General features: G+C 48.8%; 1 non-coding gene across 1 annotated transcript; it reads left to right on the top strand.

The window, feature by feature from the left end:
• The first annotated feature begins 2,149 nt into the window (after positions 1-2,149).
• TRNAA-UGC lies at positions 2,150-2,221 on the top strand. Its single transcript has one exon. It is a non-coding gene; the product is annotated as a tRNA-Ala (tRNA).
• Positions 2,222-7,899: the final 5,678 nt, after the last annotated feature.

Genomic DNA, 7,899 nt, shown 5'->3' with positions numbered 1-7,899 from the left:
ACCCCCATCAAGCCCCCGCCACCCCCACGAATCTCTTACTTACCGCTTCGGCATGGGCCGGGGAAGCCAGCTGCGGGGCTCTCCGCACCTCCCCCTGTCCCCAGCGCTTCTGCTTCAGAGTGCTCCGCTGTGCTCCAGCCCCAAAAGACCCCCTGAACAAAAGGCAAAATAATACAATTACTATCCAATTCATAGAAGCTCTCATAGTGTCTGTTTCCTGCAAAACTGTGCACGCCAGGGAAACAGTCACACAGCACTTCTTTTCTATGCCTCCGTCCTCAGCCAATACAGGAATTTCAGGTCTTTTTCAGGGTTGTGAGAATCATATCTGACTCGACCAGTTTGCCTATCAATGCTTCCTCTGTCCTCAGCTCAGAAGCTAGTGGAAGTAAGTGGGTAAATTGAGGAACCAGGTCTCTGTACACCAATAATATGCCTCAAAGTCCTTTGATGAAGGAAAGATCCACAGAAAACAATAAGCTATTAAAAATATGGGGTACCAGGCTCCATTGACTTCCTCACTTTCCCCTTGGCACTCATTATCAACTGAAAACAAGGGAAATAGGCATGAAAATGATAGTTTTGTATTTAACATTAAAGTAACAAAAGACTACCTGGTCTGACAGGAGGGGGCAGAATGGACCGTTCCAGTCAGGGATTAAAGTAACTTTTCTCACTGATATTATCTCTCTCAGGAAGCTTGAAGCAGAAGGTCGGAAGTAATGTCTCAGCCCCTTCTTACAGGTATTCCCGAGTCCCTACCTGCCTGTGCCAGCTTACTTTCACCCCTGGTTCCAGTCCTTTCCCCATCATGTGTCCACTGTGTTTAAACACTGCATGAAGAAGGGGTGCACCTTGGGCCTTGTCTATAGAGTCCTGTCCCAGATTCCATTTCTTGATCACTTCAGAGCAGGGGTTCCTAAATTTTGGGCCTAACCCTAGCTCACTAAGGAAGATAATAATAACCTTCAAAACAGAAACAATCAATTGCACATTTATTCAAAATCCAATTAAAATGTTATGTCTAATTAATTCAACAAAATTGATGAACTTGATCCAGCGTTACCAGCTTTTCAAAGTCTGATAAGCCATTTAGCAAGAATCACAGACACCACATTTACCTCTAGCTACTTCACTGTTCAGTAAATCCTTAAAGCAATGGATGGGCTTGATGAAGTGTTACCAGTTTCCCAGTGCCTGGTTTAAAGTCACTTAGCAGGATTCTTAAATCCCACTTTCAGTAATCTAGAGACAATTTCTTTCCTTGGAGAAAAATTGGAAGACTACACTAAAACCACGTTCCACCAAATATGATGTCAGCATTGCAACAAGGAGCGCCTTAACCTCTGTCTATAATGCTGGACAGTGTTCAGAAATTTCCTTCTGTAACCAAAACTCTTGGGACAATTTCTTTGGCTTCAGCTCAGTGCCATTTTGTAGCTCAATTAATTCTTCCTCCACTACCCCAGCTTCCTCAGTACCTGAAAATGGAGTTTTTCACCCTATCTGGAATTTCCATCTGAAGAAGATCCTCAAATCAGAAGAAGATCCTACTGGGGGGTCAACTGCATCATGAATCAGTTTGCTTAGTCCTTAAAAGTTTATTTATTTATTTTTCAAATTTATATTCCTCCCTCACTGCGAACAGGCTCAGGGCAGATCACGGCAACAGGTAGGCCATTCGGCCACACAACACAATAATAAATAATCAGATAAAACATTAAAACAAGCATTTAAAAACAATCTGCATCAATACTGGTGCCACTGGACTCTAGGTTCATTTAATCCAGGCCGCAAAGACCTGGTGGAACAGCTCTGTTTTACAGGTCTTGCATAATGATTAAAGGTCCCGCAGGGCCCTGATATCACATGGGAACTTGTTCCACCAGGCCCGGGCTAGGGAAGAAAAGGCCCTGGTCCTGGTCCCTGGTCCCTCGGGCTGGGGACAACCAGCAGAGTGCAAGGCTCTCTGAGGCACATATGGGGGGAAGTTCATGACGGTCCATAATTTGTGAACGGGGCACACCACAAACCATGAACTGAACCATGTTTCTCCAGTTCATTCCCATCACAACGTGCAAATAACAACTCTTGAGCCAAACTTTCATCTTTTATAAAGCACACATAAGCTTGGTCACTTTAGAGCACTGGGGCTGTGGCTCAGTGGTAGAGCATCTGCTTTGCATGCAGAAGGTCCCAAGTTCAATCCCTGGTATCTCCAGTTAAAAGGTCTGGCAGTAGGTGATGTGAAAGACCTCTGCCTGAGACCCTGGAGAGCTGATGCCAGTCTGAGTAGACAATACTGACTCTGATGGACCAAGGGTCCAATTCAGTATAAGGCCGGTTCATGTACGTATATTCATCACCTGGTAAAGCTGACTCATCCAGCTGTAATGCAAATTCTGTTGTTCTTAGTATGTTGCACAATGTATCTCTCTTATTTTCAGCTATGCATATGTGCACTGAATTGTTGCTGAGAGGAATTGTCTTAATTTTATTGTGTGGTGACTTATGCAAAACAGTACTCAGAACGTCACTAACTGCTGGTAGGATGAGTTCTTCACCAATTGTATGTGGCTTTCCAGACTAAGCGATCAAAAATGAAATGTTGTATGATGCATGCAAAGCATCAGTGTTTTGTCATGAAGGACTGCAAAACATGCTTGAAAGTGTTGGCCACTTTTGAAATTTGTCACATATATCTGTGGGGGGGGCACCTCCAGCACCATTACCCCTGCTGCTCCCTTGCCTCTTAGTGCCCCCTAGGTAATCCCACAACTCCCCAGGGACGGCACCGCCCACTTTGGGAACCACTGCTTTAGAGTGTGACAGAATCTTGGAATGATGGGACAGACAGACAGATAGACAAGAAGGGGGGAGTGTTGCATGGGGTGGGGTGGCCCCTCTGGATATTTTGGAATGAAGCATCTCTGCTTTGTTTGGCATTGGTTTCTTTTGAATCTTTTTGGCACAATGGAGCTAAATCTGGGAGAACTGGATTTGATTCCCCACTCCTCCACTTGCACCTGGCTGGATGACCTTGGGCAAGCCATGGTTCTGATAAGAGCTGTTCTTGAAAAAGAGCAGTTTCTGTCAGAGCTCTCTCAGCCCCACCTACCTCACAGGGTGTCTGTTGTGGGGAGGGGAAGGGAAAGGAGATTGTAAGGCGCTCTGAGACACCTTCGGGTAGTGAAGGGCGGGGTATAAATCCAATCTCGTCTTCTTCTTCTAAGAGTGCAGCACAAAGCTTAAGAAGTATAAAATTATCCTCCAGCAGCAGTGGATCAGAACACCACTTTTTTTTCTTTCTACTTTTGTAATAAAGTGTGTTTGCTGCATTGGCCCAAATATGATCTTTTTTTCTTTTAGTTTATCAGTTTCTGATGGTGAGATAATGATGCTTGTAACTGACATAATTCTTTACTTTGCACTGAAAATACTTTTTTTTACATAGAATACAGCATAGAACTTGATATAAAGAAAATGTGGTTGCTTTCTTATCCAGTAGACAGTCATTAATCCAATAAATAATGTTTTAGTTAACAGACAAACAGTTCTCTCATGATGGACTGACAGATTAATCTGAAAATACTCATAATTTCAATAAAACATGACTTTCTGTCTGACAGTCAGGATTTAAATTGTTAGAAAATAAAATTAATGGTCACTGTATCTTATAAAAAGATATATCAAGCATTCTCCATTTTCATACCCATTTGTTTTTTAAAAATCCAATCTATTCATTTTGGCTGGAGATGAGCATTTATTTAGCCAGGCTTGAAATAGCAGGAATATTTATTATTTCAATTTTAACCATACTAATTGTTTTAGTAATAAGAATACTACCAGCCCTTTTTGTAAAGTCCTGGTTAGAAGAACAGCATAAGAAAAGAACAAGTGGAGACCCCCAAGAAACTTGTGGGATGGTTACCCCATTCCTCACACCTTTGCTTCCTCGCCTCTCCCCCTCTCTCACACTTTCTCCATTCTGCCCCCCTTTCTTACTCCATCTCTCCTCCATGCATGTTACTTCCTCTCTCTTTCTGCCTCCTCCTCATTCTCTTTGTTTTTCTGCCTCCCCACCTCATCACTCTTTCTCTCTTTCTGCCCCAACCCCATCACTCTCTCAGCTTCCTGCCCGCTTCCCCACCCACCCCCCACAGCAGCAGCAGCAGTGATGGCTGTGCTCCCAGCCACTCACCTGCTTCCTCTCCTTCCACAGCAGCAGTGGCACCTCTCTGGGAATTACAACAGATTTCCCAGCTACAGAGATCAATTCACCTTATGGCTGCCAGCTCCAGGTTGGGAAATTCCTGGAGATTTGAGGGTGGAGCCTTGGGACAGTGAGGCTTGTGGAGGCAGGCAGCCTCAGCAGGGTATAATGCCATAGACTCAACCCTCCAAAGCAGCCATTTTATCCAGGGCCGGCCCGAGGTTTGTTTGTGCCCTATGCGGGGCTACCTTCTGGCGCCCGCCCCCCGCATGTGCCCACTAATTATGGGGTTGCCAACCACCAGACGGGACCTGGAGAGAATGAAGTCGCCTTGGGGACCAGCCGTTTGCACCCTTCACCGCGACCACGGGCTGGCTGGCGGGGGTGGGGTGGGCTGCTCCGTCCTCGGCTTCAGCAAGGGCGGTCTCTGGCGCGGAGCGAGAAGGAAGCATTCATCGGAGAGGGCAAGAAGGTGGTTTTAGCTGCGGTGGGGACGCGCTGCCAGCCGTGATTGGGGAGAGTGTTCTCGCAGGAGTGCCTCGCCCGCCCCGGGGTCTTAGTCCCAAGGACTAGATCACCTGGGACCGAGTGGGGAACCTGCTTGGGAGTCAGCAGACAAGCCTGAGCCTCCCCCCGCGCCTTCCTCCCGCTGTAACACCTTCCTCTCCCCCCCACCCCGGCTCAGATGCCAGCGCCTGCCGTGCACGGGAGGGGGGACTGTGCAGAAGAGAAGAGAAGAAGAAGAGATTGGATTTATACCCCGCCCTTCACAACCCAAAGGTGTCTCAGAGCGGCTTACAAACTCCTTCCCCTCCCCACAACAGACACCCTGTGAGGTAGGTGGGGCTGAGAGAGCTCTGACAGAAACAGCTCTTATCAGAACTATGGCTTGCCCAAGGTCATCCAGTCAGGTGCAAGTGGAGGAGTGGGGAATCAAACCCGGTTCTCCCGATTAGAGTCCGCGCACTGAACCACTACACCAAACTGGGAGGTGCTGCATCGCCTCTGCGCCTCCAGTCATGTTGGTGCCACCGGCCGGCCTGGAGGGGGGAGTGGAGGGGGGGTCTCCTGGGGGGTCCATCCCCACACGCCCACACACTCCCTCCCCCCCGCCAGTTGCTCCCTCCTGCCTGCCTTCACCGCCTTCCTGACTTCACCGCCGCCACCAGGGGGTTCGCAGCAGCGGCAGCCTCCTTCTCCGTGCAGCCCTGACCCGCCGCCACAGCAGCAGCACTAATGCCGGCTCCCCCATGGCCTGGCCGCCGAGGTGGATTTTGCCCCTAGGAGTCCAAGGCCACCACCCCGGGAGCTCAGGGAGGCGGAGGAACGTTTCACCCCGCCCCCATTGCAGCTGCCGCCAACAGCGGCGGTGGCCATAACTTTTTAAAGAGTCCCCGACCCCAATGAGAGGTGGGGGAGCCAGAATGACCTCTTGTGTGTGATGTCTGGGCGGCGTGCCGGGGCTTTTGGCGGGGGCGGGGCCAGAGGGGCACTGAGGCGCACGCGAGGCAGGCCACCGGGTAGGCAGGAAGCAGGGCTTCTGGGTAGCATGCCAGGGGTTTGGGGCGGGGCGGGGGGCAGAGGGGCGCTGAGGTGGGCCGCTGGCGTGCTGACATGTGGGCTTTTGGTGTGTTAACCAGCTGCCAGTCAGAAGAGTCTCAGAGGCAGCGGTAGCGGTGGCAATCACCCAGCGGTCAGGGAAGCCACTAGGCTTTTGGTGGGTGCTAGGGGGGCTTTGGTGGGGGGAGTGGCTGGGTACTGTTTGGTGCCCCTCAGGCCGGCCCGCGCTCTAGGCGAATGCCTAGTTCGCCTAGCGGGTGAGCTGGCCCTGATTTTATCCAGGGGAACTGATCTCTGTCACCTGGACAGCAGTTGTAATTCTGGGTGATCTCCAGCCCTCACATGGAGGCTGGCAATAGTAGTTCTCACGGAGGAAATGGCTGGTTTGGAGGATGGGGTCTATGGCATTATACCAGTCTAAAGTTCCTCCCCTCCTCAAATCCTACCCTCTCCAGGTTCCAATCCTCAAATGTTCAGGAATTTCCCAACCTGGATTTGGCAATGCAATGTCCTTCCCCCCCAACAGCCAACCTACCTTTATGTGCCAAAGCAGCTTACATTATTCTCTCCTCCTTTTTATTTGCACAACAACCCTGTGAGGTTGGTCAGGTTGAAAGTGTGTGGCTGGTCCAAAACCACCCAGTCAGCTTCCACCATAAAATGCGGATCTAAACCAGGGTCTCGCAGACCCTAATCTGACTGGCTTTCATAGGGTGGCTGCTGATGAACAGCAGCAAGCAGCTGGGCCTAGTTGAGTCATGCAAATTAGGTAGTATCAAGTCACCCAGAGGGTGCTGCCTAGGGATGCCAGCCCCCAAGTGGGACCTGGGGATCCCCTGGAATTACTGCTCATCTCCAGACTACAGAGCTAACTTTCCGTGGAGAAAAGGGATGCTTTGGAGGGTGGACTCTATGGCATTGTACCTCGCTGAGGTCCCTGTCCTCAGCAGGGTCCACCCCCAAATCTTCAGGAGTTTCCCAGCCTGGATCTGGCAATACTACCCCACCCATCCCCTGCCGGTGGCCAGGGGAGACCTGGCAACCCTTGACTGCTGCCAGGCCTAAGGTTGCCAACCTCCAAGTAGGACCTGGAGACCCCCCAGAATCAATGTTCCCTCTAAGCTATGGAGTCTTGTGAGCAAAAATTCTACTTTGTGAGCTACTGGCATTAAAGTTGTGAGCAAGCAATTTGGCTACTGTATAATTTAGTTTGCTCTTGAGCCATCCTTCCTGAGCTAAGACAAAAATGTGTGAGCCGGAGGCTACAAAACTGTGAGCTAACTCACACTAACTCAGCTTAGAGGGAACACTGCCCAGAATTACAACTAAACTGTAGACAGCAGAGATCTATCTCCTTGGAGAAAAGGACTGCTTTGGAGGGTGGACTCTGTGGCATTATACCCAGCTGAGGCCTCTCCATTCCCCAAACCCAGCTCTCCTTAGAGTCCACCACAAAACCTCTAGGAACTCTGCAGCCTGGCACTGGCAACCCTTGTCAGGCCTGGCCCCAAGGCTTCCTCCCTCAAAGGCCAAAATAGGCTTGGAAAGGCCCATTCCCCTTCCCCTTTACTGACAGAACCAGTTAGAAGCCCCCCCCCCAATGTTCTAATCTCTCACTGTTGATGCGTGAAGTAGATCCCTGTGTAGGCCATTTCAAAAGGTATTGGAGGTAATTCAACTCTCCCCAAGTTTATTTTTAACTTTTTGGATTTTTCTGCAGACCCAGAATGTGCCCTAAGTCTGTAGAAAAAGCTGTTGGGGGAAAGTGAGCCCTCTGTTGGTGGAAATAAGTATCTTCTCAGAGAACAGAGTTTGGGAAATAGTATATAGATAGTACAGAGTATGGCATTATCAGTATTATGCCAACTATTTTAATTAGCTTACTTTAATACAATGTGATTTATTCAGCAATTTTGAAAATACATACAAAATCAGTGCATACCTTACTGGAAGAATAGCATCTGGCTGTGGAATTCTGAACTTTATTTTATAATTTGAGAAAAATGCAATTGATATATTATGAAAATTTTTCTTAACCTTAAACGAAAATAATATTTTATATATATTTTGCAAGTACAATTCCATGGTACAGATCGAAAACATTGTACAATTGGAACACCCAGAGC

The sequence above is a fragment of the Gekko japonicus genome, unplaced genomic scaffold (genome assembly GCF_001447785.1).
Source record: "Gekko japonicus isolate JY-2015 unplaced genomic scaffold, Gekko_japonicus_V1.1 scaffold2498, whole genome shotgun sequence".
Classification (NCBI taxonomy): domain Eukaryota; kingdom Metazoa; phylum Chordata; class Lepidosauria; order Squamata; family Gekkonidae; genus Gekko; species Gekko japonicus.
Note: the sequence above shows the minus strand (reverse complement) of the source record. Positions and strands in the feature narration are given on the sequence as shown.